The 15,350-nt window shown below is 38.9% G+C and overlaps 1 protein-coding gene across 5 annotated transcripts in view; it reads left to right on the top strand.

The window, feature by feature from the left end:
• Positions 1-15,350, top strand: part of Babam2 (BRISC and BRCA1 A complex member 2) — a 413,096-nt gene that overhangs the window by 246,504 nt on the left and 151,242 nt on the right. The gene's annotated exons all lie outside the window — the stretch shown is intronic.

Raw genomic sequence — 15,350 nt, 5'->3', positions numbered from 1 at the left:
TTTTCCTACATACAAAGAACTTTCCCTTCCCCCCCTTAATCCCTCCCCTCCCTACTCCACCCTAAACTTTAAAAAGTATGATGTAAGATTGAGTTGTTTTGTGCCAAGTTTTCATCCTGGAACAGATTTTTATTGCCATGTTTCTCTGAGAAAAGGAGTTTATGACCAAATGGTGATAAGGACGTTGGGCTTGCGAGGCAGGCGCAGTGCCACTGAGCTAAATCTCTGGCCCGCGTTTTCATTTTTTTCTCTGACCTGGTACCTTTTTCCTAACTTGAACTTTTTCAAAGTTTAGCATGACCAATTTATTGTGTTTTAAAACTTAAGAAAAATTGTTTTGAAAATTTTGAAGGATTTATTAACTGTAATATTATTCTGAGATTCTTTACAAAAACAGATTTAGAGCAGGTCATTATAAATTTTTAGATTTTTTTATTCACACAAAAATGAGTTAATTAATTAGTGAATAATAATTACTTAAAAATAATCAAGCCCCTTCCTCAGAAGATTTGTGTGTAGATAGTAGATATTTTGGTGATTGACCTTTATTATTTTCATTCTGTTACGATTATGTACCAGAGACTGTTCATTTACTTTTTGCATGGATAAATAAATTATGATACACAACACACACACACACACACACAGAGGAATATTATTCAGTCATAAGAAAGGACACTGCCATTTGCATTGACAGTGTGGACGAATCTGGAGAGTAGTATGCCAAGTGAAGTAAGTCAGGCACAGAAAGAAAAATACTACAGAATCTCACTTATTTGTAGAATCCTTTAAAAAAATGTCAATATGTAAAAATAGAGAGTAGAATAATGGTTGCCAGGGTCAAGAAAGGCAAGGAACAAAAAACTAAACCTAGAAATTTCATTCAACCTAGCTATTCCCCTTCTAGGTGCCTTCTCAAAGGAATTAAAGACATCATACCACAGTGATAGATGGATACCCATGTTTATAGCAGTACAATTCATAATAGCTAAATTATGAAAGCAGCCTAGGCATCAACAGATGAGTGGATAGAGAAAATGTGGTATTTATAAACAGCAGAGTACTACTCTGTCATAAAGAAGAATAAACTTGCGTCATTTGTAGAAAAATAGATGTACCTTGAGACTATAATGTTAAGTGAAATAAATCAGATCTAAAAGCTTAAATATGAGAAACCCAAAGTATACGTAACTTTTGAAAAAAATAAAAGCAGGGGGGGCTGGGGATTTAGCTCAGTGGTTCCAGTGCCTGCCTCGCAAGCGCAAGGTCCTGAGTTCAATCCCCAGTACAAAAAAAAAAAAAAGAAAGAAAGAAAAGCAGGAAACAGAAAGATAGATCTTTTGCCAATGGGCAGGGGATCTAGAGATGGAAGAAAAGAGGAGAGAGAGGAAAGGAAGGGGAATAAAAAGAATTAAGGGACGTTAAGTACATGTACCTATTCCCTAAGATGAATGTAAACAGCATGTATTGTAAATGTGTGCCAACAAAAAATAAACAAACCATAAAAGAAAGGTAAGTAAGTGGGGAGAAGTAGGTTAGAGGGCACAAACTTGCAGTTATCTAGGATGAATAAATTTAGAGAGCCAAGTATAGTACCGGACTATAGTTAATAATCTTGGGGAATAGCTTCTTTTTTTTTTCTGTCCCCCCCCCCCACTCTTCCAGTTCTCCTATCCCAATTTTTATTCTTGTTGATATTATTAATCTTAGCTCATGTTGTAGCCTATAATGTTTATATTAATTGGGATTATTAGGTTCCTGTACACGGCTTATCTTTATTCTTATTTCCCCATCCCTCTTCCTCACCCCTCATACAAATTGTGCTGCTATAAACACTGGTATGGATATGTCGTTATAGTATCATGTCTTAAGCTCTTTGGGGAAGATACCTAGAAGGGGGATAGCTGGATCATACGGAATTTCTAATTTCAGTTCTTTGAGAAATCTCATACTGACTTTCATAATGGTTGTACTAGTTTGCATTCCCACCAACAATGGAGGGTTCCTATTTCACCACAGCATTTGTTATTGCTTAATTTCTTACCAATTGCCATTCTTTCCAGAGTAAGATGGAATTTTGAGGTTGTTTTAATTTATATTTCTCTAATGACCAGAGATGTTGAACATTTTTTCAAATATTTGTTGACCACTTGCTCTGTGATGTGTCTGTTCATTTTTCTTGCCCATTTCTTACCTGAGTCTTTAATTTTAGGTGATTTATTTTTTTTAGTTCTTTGTATATTCTAGATATTAGTCCTGAGAAGTAGCTGGTAAAAACTTTTTTTCCCATTCTGTAGGTTCTCTCTTCACTCTCTGATTGAATTTTATTTTACTCACAGTGTCTTTTTTCCTACTTGCAAAGAACTTGCCCCTCCCCTGATTGATTCTTTTGTTGTAGCAGGATACAAGACCAACAAAAATCATTAGCACTTGTGTACACCAATAATGAGAAGGAAATTATGAAAACGGTACTATTCACAGTAACTTCAAGAAAAATGAAATACCTCAGAATTAACCTATCCAAGGGAGTGAAGGACCTCTACAAAGAAAACTGTAGTACTGTGAAGAAGGAGATTGAAGAGGACATCAGAAAATGGAAAGATGTCCCCTGCTCCTGGATAGGCAGAACCAATATTGTCAAAATGGCATATTTCCAAAACTGCTATACAGATTCAATGCATTCCCAATCAAAATGCCAACAGCCTACTTTACAGAACTAGAGAAACCAATCCTAAAATTCATATGAATCCAGAAGACCCAGAATAGCAACAGCAATATTGGGCAACAAAGGGGAAAGCAGGAGGCATAGCAATACCTGACTTCAAGCTATACTGCAAAGCAATAGTGATAAAAATGGCACAGATGTGTGGCTCAGTGGAACAGAATAGAGGATACAAAACTTCCCGAAATACATTCAGTTATTTGGTCTTTGACAGAAGGGGCAAAAGCGTATGTTGGAGGAAAGATGGCCATTTATAAGTGGTGCTGGGAAAACTGGTTACCTGTTCGCAGAAGATTGAAACTGGACCCTTGTCTCTCACCGTGTACTAAATTAAAATCAAAATGCAGCAAAGACCTAAACATTAAAACAGAAACATTAAACTACTGGAGGACAAAATAGGTTAAAATACTAATAGACAGGTGTAGGAAAGGATTTTCTAAACAGAACCTCAGTTGTACAAGAAATAACATTAAGAATCAACAAATGGGGTTATAGCAGACTAAAAAGCTTCTGTGTAGGAGCGCTGCTTCTTAAAGAAGTTACGTTTCAGTGTCGGATCATTGGTTTGGAAGTTGTGGAATGTTGCTGTTAACTCTTCCAGTCCTCTCAACAACCTAGGAGGTTGGTTTCTACTAATGTCTCCATTTTACAGATGATGAAACCATGATTCAGAGAGGCTCTGAAACTCACGAGGCAGCACCATTGGAATCTAGGTGGTTTGACGCCATCAGGACTGGCGGCAGACACACAAGGGCACTTTAGCTTTACTGGTAATGTTTCAGTTTTTGTCAGGGGAAATCTAGGTATTTTAATTATGAATTTAAAATTAATTTGTAAAAAAATGTAGAAGAATCAGATTGGAAGAAGTTTACTAACGATTACAAAGTCATTGATAACAGACCGTTTTTTTGATGGAGCCTCAGCCCCATATATACCGAGTGACTTTCTTTGTGGGGCTGGTGAGCATCTGGTAATTGTCTGAAGTACTGTGCTGTTAGTCCTCTCATCCAGTACCTGGTTTGTCAACCTTTGTGCTATTCACCTTTTAGGCTGGAAAAAATGGGGGGGGGGCTGTCTGATTCTTTGATTCTTCTTTACCAGCACCCCTGACCTCCACACATCAGATGTCAATAGCACCCACCAACCCTGTCTAGACAGTCAATGTGTGCCATATTCCCTGAGCACAGGACAGTGGAGGACGGGCTTAGGCGATGGCAAAATCATCTTTGGTTGGTCACCAACTCCTTTAGCAACTTCAAGATCCTGTTTTTCCTGTACTAAGTTTTAGAGAATCCTTTGTTCACAGCACTGAACTCTCTTTTGCGCAAGATCTTCATGCCTAAGTCATGCACAGCAGTAGAAATGGAAATGAAATCTTAGACCCTTTAGCACTCTCCAGTTATCCTATTCCTCTCTTCCCCTAAACTCAGCCCTTGGTACATGGATATGTAGTGTGTGATGTACAGCCAGCTCTCTTTTCTGATTACCTCCTGTTCTCCCTTAATCTCAGGAAGGAAGGAAGGTTGAAGTTCCCAATTTGGTGCCATATTTAAAGCATGTTTCTCCATTTGTATCTTCGATCTTTTTGCTGCTTTCCATTCAACACACAAATATTTTCTAATCAGTTCTCAGTTTCCTCACAGATTTTGTTGATCAGAGCATTTTTCATGTTTACGTTTTTGAACTGCTTTTCATAGTCTTATCAGAAAGGTCCAACATTTTAGCTTGAATGACTATATCTTAAAGACCTCCAGGGCACAAAATCCAATTCTGCCTTTTGCCAAGTTTTTCAGTTCTTATGTGATAAGCGTAGTTCAGCTAGAAGCAGAATCTTTGCCTCTGCCCTCCACAGCCGCTTACCCTGTCCCAGTGCCCCCACTCTCTGTCCTAATGAAGTCTCTGGTGATAGGCAGAGGCACACACTAGTTTAGAATAGGACTGCAGTTAGATGAGTTTGGGGTTCAGCACTTCATTCAGGGCAAGCTAATAGAGAAAATGTAGAAACAGTCATCTGAAGTAAGAAACTAAAGATGAGGAAGCAGCTCTTTACTTTTTGAGGTATCTTATTCAGCTATTACCGCCCCCCCCCACCACCACCGGCCTAGATAATTTTGCATAGAGAATTCAGACTTCCTGTACATGAGCCACTTTAGGAGTCTACTGACCTTGAATTAATATTTTCCTTGAAGTTCTAAGAGGGTTTTCAGGAACCTGTGCTTTTAGCATGTACTTCAAGTGATTCTTATACTTACTGAACATTTGAGAATCATTGACTTTTGTGGTGTGGTAGGGCTTCTAGAAGGTGTTAGGTAGAACTGAAACACAGAAGAGGAAGGTCTAGGAGTATGCCTACCGAGTGCTGTTTTTAAAAATATATCTATTTTCCTTGATCTCAACCCTTGCAGTTAGCTTAATTTGGTCCAACTTTTCCCTTGCCAGATCGTGGGATACTGCTTCTCTTTTCCTGACTTTCACTGCCTCTTACAAGTTGTATTTTCAGTTCATGTTTTAGTGACATCTACCCCTCAAAGACCCAAAGGAAAATATGCAGTGGCTGAAATAGGAAAATTTCACCCAGAGTTTAAGGTTATCTGTTATTCTTTTCTTTTCCTTTACTGCTTTGCCTCAGTCTACTCTTCTTTAATTAAAGTTTTATTCAAATATAACCCACATGCAACTCACCTACTTAAAGTGTATAGTCCAGTAGTTTTTAGTATAGTCACAGAGTTGTACAACCACCACCACAGTCAAATTTAGAACATTTTTACCACTTCAAAAAAGAAATCCCATACCAATTTAGCAGTTATTTCCCATTTTCTCTACCCCTTCCAGTCCCTGGCAACACAAAAGTACTTTCTGTCTTACGGGTTTGCCTATTCTGGACATTTCATATAAGTAAGTGGAGTCATACAATAAATAGTCATTTGTGACTTCTTTCTGTTGGCATCAGGTTTTTAAGGTTCATCATGTTTTAGCATGTATCGATATTTCACTCCATTTTATTATGGGATAATACATCCACACATAATATGTGTGTATATGTATATATCACATTTTATCAGTTCATCAGTTGATGAACAGTTGTGTTTTTCTAGTTTTGTTATTCACTGTCATGAATAATGCTGTTATGAATACTGTATTCAAGTTACAAATTTTCGTGTGTATGTTTTCAAATTCCTTGGGAGGAATTCCTATTTAGATCTTTTGCTCATTTTTAATTGGGTTCTTTTTCTTCTTATTATTGAAGTATAAGAGTTCTTCACATATTCTGGATACTAGATTTTTATTAGTTACATGATTTGCAAATGTTTTCTCCCATTCTGTATATTGTCTTTTTATCTTCCTGATGTAGTCCTTTGAAGTTAACTACTATTCTTAAACTTACTTGTTGAAGTTTCTTTGTCTAATGTTTTTGTCTCCTCATTGTAATTATATTTAAATCTTTTTCATGTGCATATTCAACATTTCCTACATTATATCACTCATGTCTCTGAATGAAGATCCAAATTGCCATGTCTTGTAAAAATACAAATTACTAATCTAAAATAATTGTTACAGGATTCAAATTCAGAACAGAACTTTAAAAAATTAATAAAATGGCAAAGAATCCAGTAGAAAAATGGGCAAAAACATGAAAAAGCTTCACAGAGAAAAAAACATGAGTCACTAATAAAGTAGGATCAGATTTACCATTTGTGGGCCTTAGAAAGCTGGGTGGCTGGAACTGTTGAGTGACTGGATGCTGCTTAGATTCTGAGATCTTGAGGCTGAACTGGGCTTTGAATTGGAACCAGAAGGGCTAGGAAGTCTTCAAACCCTGGCAAATCCATTTCTGATCATATCTTGGCTCTTAATCTCCAGAGCCATTAAATATATCAAACTTCTCGCATGTCTAGGTATTTTAAGAAAAGCCAATACAGGACTTTTTAGTTTAGTTCAATACAGATTTGAAGGTGTATAAGACTTCAAACACATCTTCCTAGTCTTAGCACTAGGTTTTCTGATTTCAACAGGTTGTTCTGGACCCAAAGTTTGACTAAGATCAGAACAGAGGAAGATCTGTAGGTTCTGCCTACCCCAGGCCTAAAAATTTGGAGGCTGTCTGGAAAAATTTGAGATCTTTGCATTTAATGATTTTTTTTTTTTTACATAATCATTAACTGCTTGCATTTAAGACAAAGCATCTAAAGTAGTTGCAGAGAGAAAGACAGACCTACATAGGGCCAGGGATTTAGCTCAGTGGTTTAGCCGCCTGCTGCGCAAGCGCAAGGACCCGAGTTCAATCCCTGGTACAAAAAAAAAAAAAAAAAAAAGACAGACCTACATAGACCCTGGCCTTTGGCCGAAGGGCTCTGAACCCCAAGATTCAGATAGGCACCACCCCAGATTTACCCTAGCAAGCCCCACAGTGGAGCCTCTGTTCACCTCTGCCTTTTTTGTCCTGTCTTAGAAATGAAAATTGTTTCCTTTTGTTTGTTTTGTTTTTTTGGTACCGGGGATCGAACTGGGGACCTTGCGCTTGTGAGGCAGGCGGCAGAACCACTGAGCTAAATCCCTGGCCCATGAAAGTTGTTTTCTTTTGACAAATCATTTTAAACTCTTATAACATCATTTGCTTATTTGAGTACACATCTTTGTGATACTCATTAAAGAGATAAAACCTTTAAAAACATTACTTAGATTCTTTGCCCCCTTTTATTTTTTGTTTTTAAAGAAGAAAGAACAAAGTGATAAATGCATTAAAATGTATGATTTTTCCCATTAGGGGATTTTTTTCAGTAATAAGACACATTTCTCAATGTATCATACTCCTTTTGCTTGGTGGTTCAGTCCTGTGCAGGGCAGGGCATTGGTTGTCCTTGGCCCTTGCATGCTCTAAGTTACCCCCGTGACTGAGACCAGCTGCTATGTCTCTGCACATTTCCATATGCCCATACAGGGGTCTTAGTACCCCAATTGAAAAAGAAGGTAATGACTTCTTTTCCTTTGAGTTCCAAGATGATAAACTGAATACCTTCCTAGGTTGTTTGAGGATTTTATTTCTGTTCTCAGAAGAGATTTCCAGGAACCCCAGAAATACTTTACTCTTGTTCTATGATTGTCTGGCCCGTTACTTTCAGATCAAGATCTCATCTCTTGGAATGTTGTGTCCTGGAGTAACAGTGCTTTGGAGCCCAGCCAGGCACACTTTAGATTTGATTCCCCATTCCCTGGCCCCTTATCTGATATGTTGCCCTACAAATGGGCTCAGAGGCATCTGCTTTGATGCCACAATAAGGTAATAATAATGCCACAATAAAGCACAAAAATTGTGGCATCAAAGCAGATGCCTTAATAAGGTAACCAAGACTATTTTTTCAGCTTATTAATTTTTCAAGTGTGGCAGCCCCCCCTCTAATAAGTTACATTCCAAATTGTATGTGTAGGTTGGTTATTTGGACTCTGGAACATGTTTTGCCATGGAAACCATTTAGTACATAGTTAGGTTACCAAGGAAACTGGAGGTATTAAAGGAGTTCATCAAACCATATTGCCTGCCTAACTGCATTTTGAGGGACAGAACCCAACCCCTTTTTGTTCTCTGATGGCTGTCAGTTGCACAGCTTACCCGGTCGGAGGAGAAGCTGGCCATGATCCAGCTACAATAGACGGGGCCCATTCAGTCCACCTAGTTCAAGTACATACACCAGGAGCCTCAAAGGCTCAGGCAGATCTTCTTTCAGTAAAGAGAAGTGCAGGGCACACAAAGCTCAGTTGCCACTCAGATCTGGACTGTTACCTGGAACAGCACTGAATAACTGCCCCTCATTGCTTTTGCTATTCACGCCACATCACAGAGCCAGGGGGACAGGCACCAGCTTGAGCTTTCGTCTCTCCCTTGTGTTTCCAAGTGTCCTTCCAATAAGTGATTGTCCCCCTGGGTGGTCTTGTGGATCTGAGGCCACCCATGGAAAGCTGTCCAGCTCAGACTGGCACAGGGCCTGTCCACAAAAGCCTGCTAACCCTGTGATCTAGGCTCTTGAGTATTAATAGCAAGGCATTTTGCTGTTATAGACACCTAATATGCAACTCATCATAGTGAAGATAGAATTAAGAGAACTCTAGCCCATTATATTAATCTATACTATACTATACTGTACTATGTAAAGACAAGGAATGGAAATGGTCACAGCATTATTATTGTTGTTTTATATATTGTGTGTGTATATATATATATATATATGTTGTTTTATATATTATTAGTGTTTTCATTGCTTTGTTTTTGAAGTTAAGCTCAGTATAACGTAAGTGCTTATTGTGCCTGTTTATAACCACAGCCTCCCTTGTTCCCTTGGAATAACGGGATGTGGTCCATGTGCTCAGTACTGGCCACATCGTTCTTAGCTCTTTGGTGTTACTTCTTCGAAACTTTCCCTTTGTATTGTCCCAGGCTGAGGGATGTTGTCCATCCTCCTGCCTTGTCATCACCCTTTGGGGCCTCCTTATCTTAGTCTTTTATTCCCTGTCTTTGTATGCTGGCTAAGTAATAATCATTTAACTTTACATTTATGTGGTGCCTCCAGCTTTCCACAAGTGCACGCTCAGTGATTACCTTCACAAGCTTGATAGGGTGGGCGTTGTCATCCCTACTTTTGCAGGCTAGGTAGAGTACACATATCTTCATCTCTATTTTCCAGAGCTAAAATTAATATTCATCTGCCTTGAGGACTTGCTCATCTTCATAGCTAGTCCCAGCAGACCTAGCACAAGCGCATGGACTTCTGGGGCCAGGCTTCTTGTGTTATTTGTGCAAACCGCATTGTGTGCTTGTATTGTTTTCCTAGGCTCTGGTTTTTCAGGGGTGAGTGGTTGTTGATTCTCTTTATATTCTTATTTCACTGTTCAGCCTCTCTCAGGGAGAACTAACCTTCTCTCCCTAGCTGCTTTAGTCCATGTTCTGGGGACTTTGGAACATCTTTCTCTTCAGCAAATTGGCATCTTAGGACAAGCTCATGTTGGAGCATATTTATTAGTGAACTGGTACCTTTGCATATTTTATAAAGTGAATGAATGCCTTCAGGTATTTGTCTTGATAGTTAATAGTCACATTTTGTTTTATATGGTGTCTTTTCATCCAAAGTATATATTATCTTCCATTATACAGAGAAGGCTGGTTAAATTATGTCTAATCCCAGCACTTAGGAGGCCAAGGCAGGAAGATCGCCACAAGTTCAAGGCCAGCCTGGACTACATAGTGAGACCCTGTCTCAAAGCCCTCCCATCAACAGAAATAACAGAAGAAGGGAGAAAGGAACAGATTTCTTTGAGGCGTTCACATGAACCAGACACTGTGCACATGCATGATTTCATTTCATCCTTGCAAAAAGTGTAGGAAGTAGTTGATGTTTTACATTTTTTAAGTGAAGAAATTATGTTTCAGACAAGCTAAGTAACTTAACACTGCAAGTGAAAAGTAGAAGGGACACTGAAATCTGGCCTTGCCTGATTCTAAGGCTTATCTTCTGTGTACTCTCCCACATGGCTTCCTCTTGCCATTTGCAGAGCTGATAGTAACAAACAGGAATGCCGTGGACACATGGTGATACAGAGGGAAGAGGGAGAGCCGGAGTATTGCCATTTCTTTTTCCTGACAACAGCCAGAAGGGCTGAACCGACTCCCTTTCTCTTTCCTCTCAAGATTGGGGAACTGCTGATGCCTGTTACGATGGAAGTTTGGACTTATAACCGAGTTGAGCTAAGATGAACCAACAGGACAGTTTCTAGCACCCTAGTGGCTGTTAAAGGGTGACCTGTGCACAGACCTGTCACTGCTGAGCAGTTCGAAAGCCTGGGAAGAGCTGTGCTTCCCTCATGGAAAGGCAGTGAGCTGGGGAAGAGTAGCTGCTGGGAAGTCGGGACTGCATGTCCTGGGCCTGGTCTCCTTCCACCTCCAACCATGTGACCATAGGTGGTAAGTTCTCTCACTCCCTGAGGTCTGCCACCTGTAAAACACAAGAACTGAACTGGACCCTCCCAGTATCTGCACTTCATTCTTTAAATTTAAAGAATATATTATTTTTAAAAATAAAATAAAGAATATATTATTTTTAAAGAATCTTTGAAGAATGTGAGAAGGATGAGAAATCTCTCACCATTCAGTGTCCTTGCCACCTGGCTTCTGATAGGGACCGCAGGCCTGACAACTCCCAGAGGTCTCACTTTTAAAGAAAGCAGAGACCAGCAGAAGGCAGTGTGCTAGTCAAACGACAGCTGATATTGATGGAGAGCAGGCAAGGTCTTTACTAGTAAATACTAGATTTTGGGCTTTATTCTGTAAGTTCTAAAGGGAACACACATGGCTCCATGCTCCAGCCAGCTCGGCCTCTCTTGAGGCATTGAGAACTGGGACAAAGATGATGGCCTCCTTTTCCGCTACACAGTCACATCTTTCTACAGTTCTTGCTGAGCTATAACTAATAACTAATTACTGATATTTAGGAAATAAACATGAGAGTAAATATAATTTAGCACAAGATAAACAGAAATATTTTCAATAAAATTTGGTCCCTTCCTTGAGAAATTAAAAATTTTAGCATTAGATGGCTAATATATCTCTGAATTTCCCTAAATAGAAAATTTAGTTCAAATCTTTCTTGGAGAAGAGAGCTTCTAGGCCCTTCTTGAGACCGCAGCCCCACTCTGGTGTCCATGGTTTCCACACACAGATCTTCCCGACGGAGCGGGTTTATATGATGTGCTGACTGGATTATTTACTAGGCACTACAAAAATGTAACAAACCTCATCTGCTAGGGGCTAATTTTATTTTAAAAGAATGATTTTTCAATGAACATCACATCAGAATAGCTGAGTAGACTTTCCGAGTAGGTATGTTTTCCTGAGGAATTTTAAGCTGTACTACAATAGCCTGCCCATAGCACAGCTCCTCCGTGTTCTCAGAAGATCGTCCCGGAAACTGAGCGATGCACCTCACTAAGGTTCCAGACTCTGGGATTAAATAACTTGTAACAAAGAGCCATGTGCTTCAAGGCTTTTGGGGCACAGCCCCTCTCTCTGGGCCCCGTGGAGCTGCCATGTGGTATGCAGCAGGGTTTTGGAACCTTTTTGCTGTGCTCAGAGCACTTCCCTCAGTCAGGCTGTCGAGCACCCTGCTGTACTGCAGGCAGCTTCTCAGCTCTGGCCCTTGGTGTCAACGCAAGCTGTGATTTTTCTCTCTGCCACCTCTTCCCCAGGGAAGAAGTACCTCAACTTCAAGGGATCTTTTCCTTCTGCAAGTACGAGCCTTTTTCTGTCTTGGCATGCAGAGGGCACACTGCAGGACTGAGACATGAGGAGGGTCCAGGAGGCTCACCACAGTGAAGGCGTTCAGGATGAGCAGCCAGAGAGACAGGAATGGGTGCAGGAAGAACCAGGGACACCAGGAACTGGAGAGAGCCAAGGATGAATGAAGCTGCTCACTGAAATCATGCTACAACGGTAGCACTGGCATTTGGATTTATAAAAATAATATGATACCAGAATACCAAAACCAGTGTTATCATCACTAGTAAATTTCTCTTGCAGAATTAAAGTTCAGATAGGGAAGGCTTCATGAAAGAGGTGTGATTGAGTATAGTGTTAAAGATTGTCGTTAGGACCAGACATTGAGTCTGATAAAGGAGATCCACTTGATTTGCTGATGAGTATCACACAAGTATGACATGAAGTTTATGTGCCAGTAGTTCAGGTCTTTAACTTAGCATATATGATCTCATTTCATCCTTGCAAAAACTGTAGGAAGTAGGTGACAGTAGTTCTGTGACTCTTTGAAGCCATCCTTTCCTTCATTCAGCTATATCTCTCCTATCTCTGTATTTGTCTTTGTAATAAAACCCTTGAGCAGTTTTGTATGTTATTCTTGGTGGGTAACACTTTGATACATTAATATCTCATAACATTTCACTTGAAGGATTTTTTTCCCCCTTCATGGCTTTAGCATTTAAAAATGCAAAGACACATTAGGATTTTGGATCCTGTTTCTTGGATGCGCCTCTTTACAGAGGCTTATTCACAAATTGCCTTTTTTTTTTATTCCTTTGCTCATACGTTTTCTTTATTGGGCATTATATTGATTGGTTCGTTGTTTGCCACACATGTTTTCTGAGCTGCTAGTTGGTGTATTTGAAAATACAGTATGAAATATGTAGCTACTGCTTTTGCTACCTAAATGGCCTTTTGTCTGCTGTATTCTGTTCATGTACATGTAGATTTCTTTACATGGCAGTTTTGAAACACTTTCTCAATTCAGCTTGTTTTTGGTCAAGACTTTGGAATTAGTAGTCTAAATCTTAGCCGCTGAGTTTCTATTTAACTGAATCTGTGTTCAAAAGTAGCATGTTCCACTGGGTAATGCTGTCTTTGAGTCCTCTAAATCTTTGTTGAATGTGTTATATCAGAATTTGGCTGTTTTATTAGCTAGATTTCTGGAACACCAGAGCAGTGTTTCTCGAAAGTGTGATCCGTGAACCACCTGCATTAGCCTCAGGAACTACTTAGTAGTTAAGATTTCTTGAATCTATCCCAGACCTGCCAAATCAGAAATTTGGAGGCTCAGAAGTCTGCATTTTCACAGGCTTTGTAGGGAGTTGAAAGAACACTAAACTTTGAAGGCTTCTGTCTCAGTACTTATTTATTTGGAAATTATTGCCTAATTTTCCCCAGAACATACATGATTGAGCTTGGGGCTTTCTGTAAGTCTGTTTGACCTGAATCTTGTAAAGAAGGAGTAGGTTCATACTTTCTCTGGGATTCAGCAGAGTTACAGAGAAAGTTAGATCCTAGCAATATTACTAAAACCCAAGTCACTGAACCGTGTCATGCCTGTTGTGCGTGACTCTTCAGAGGTGTACAAGGGCACAGGATCTACATGTGACATTTGGAAATCACCTTCCTGGCTTGTGGATGACTATTGAGTGCATTAGACATTAGAATATAGCCAGTCTAAGCTCTGGAGCCTTATAATAATAGTCATTAAGATAATGATACTTTGTACTTCTCAAGTGTCTTTAAACTGAAGGCCTTAAAGTGCTATATTAAAGTATGCAACACCTAGGTAAGAGAGGTCAGTGTTAAGTTTCTCATTTTATAGATTCAAAACCTAAAGCTGAATATGAACATTTAGCTTGGACATTTTTCTTGAATAATGACATTAAACTTGGAGGAGTAGGAATTTTTCAAAGGAAACATTTTGATTTGGGCGTTTAGGAGCAATGGTAGTATGGTGGTAGCTTTTTTGGCATTGCAGGGTATATCCTGAGTGGAAACAGCCATGTCTGATTACCCTAATTAATGCCTTTAATAATAGAGGTGTTTGGCTAGAAAACACCATCCTTTTTCTTGCTGGCATTTGTGTGCAGTAAGTCCCATATTCCTTTTTGGCTCTTTCTTTTGCCTCTCCTGGCCTTTATTTTTAAATCATTTACAGGCTCAAAGAGTGTTCAAAAATAATAACAACCACAAACCTTTTAAAGATCACATGGTCAGGCCCCCCCTTTGTTTTACAGGGCAAGAAATTTGAAACTAGTACAAGTTTTAATAAAAGATATGCTGAAAATGTCAGAGAAAATATGTGTGTGGAAGATATGCCAATAGCAGAACTATCAGGAAAGTTCTTAGTATTTTGTGCTTTGTGTCTTATCTCAAACAAGTATATATTAAATGATCACAATCTAGAGTTGAAAATCAACTGAGATCTTTCATAGACCATGGTTTGGTTATCACCATTTTTTCTTCTCATTATTCTTTCATTTATATTTTTTGAAAACCTAAACCTGTGACCCTACAGTATTTTCTTACTATTCTTACCTTTTAAATGTTCTCCCATTTGCTTTATCTGTATCATCTCCTTTTTATCTCTTTTGCTTTTGTAAGAAAATACTTTTGCAATTTAAGTATTTAATTATTCCAGAAAATAAAATTGAATAAATTTTAAAAGAAATCTTGAAGGTCAACATTTTAGAAAAAAATGACTAAATTAAATATAAGAAAAAATGTACTTGGACACTTGTGGAATATTTGGCTGCTTTGTTTCAGCAGCTGTAGAAGTAGATGATCCTTTATGATCACAACTTTCAGGCTCCGTTTGCTCAGCTGCAAGTAGCACAGCCCTTCTGGGTGATTTATAGTGCCTTTTGTTTTATATATAAGATGGAGAGCAGCTCTTAAGGTAATGGATTAAGAATTTGAAGAGAAAGAATAGGAAAGCTGTTTATTTATTCAACAAGTAATTGATAGTGAAGGGTCATCACCTTGTATTTTAATGGAAGCAGATATAACATTGTCCTCTTCATGTTAAGATGATTGAGTTAATGATGCTGAGATAATAAAAGTGTTTGGGAAAAATGGAAAGGCCTGTACAAAAGCCTTGTGTTAATGATAACTCAGTTTTATAAATATTTTTTGGGACTCTGTAAACAGATATTTGTGCACTAAGGGCCAGGTGCTAGAGATACTGAACCATAGGGAGGAAAGTAGAGACAATGGAGAAAATGATTTATTCGCTCTTTCCTCCTGGGAAGAAAACAGCCTGAAACACATTACCACAAAACTCCCCATACCAACCACCAGATGGGGCTGTCAGTCCTAGGCAGC

This window comes from Heterocephalus glaber, unplaced genomic scaffold, assembly GCF_053883595.1.
Source record: "Heterocephalus glaber isolate CG9 unplaced genomic scaffold, H.glaber_assembly_v1.0 deba00001457, whole genome shotgun sequence".
NCBI classification, from domain to species: Eukaryota; Metazoa; Chordata; class Mammalia; order Rodentia; family Bathyergidae; genus Heterocephalus; species Heterocephalus glaber.
This window is presented reverse-complemented; position numbering and strand designations above follow the sequence as displayed.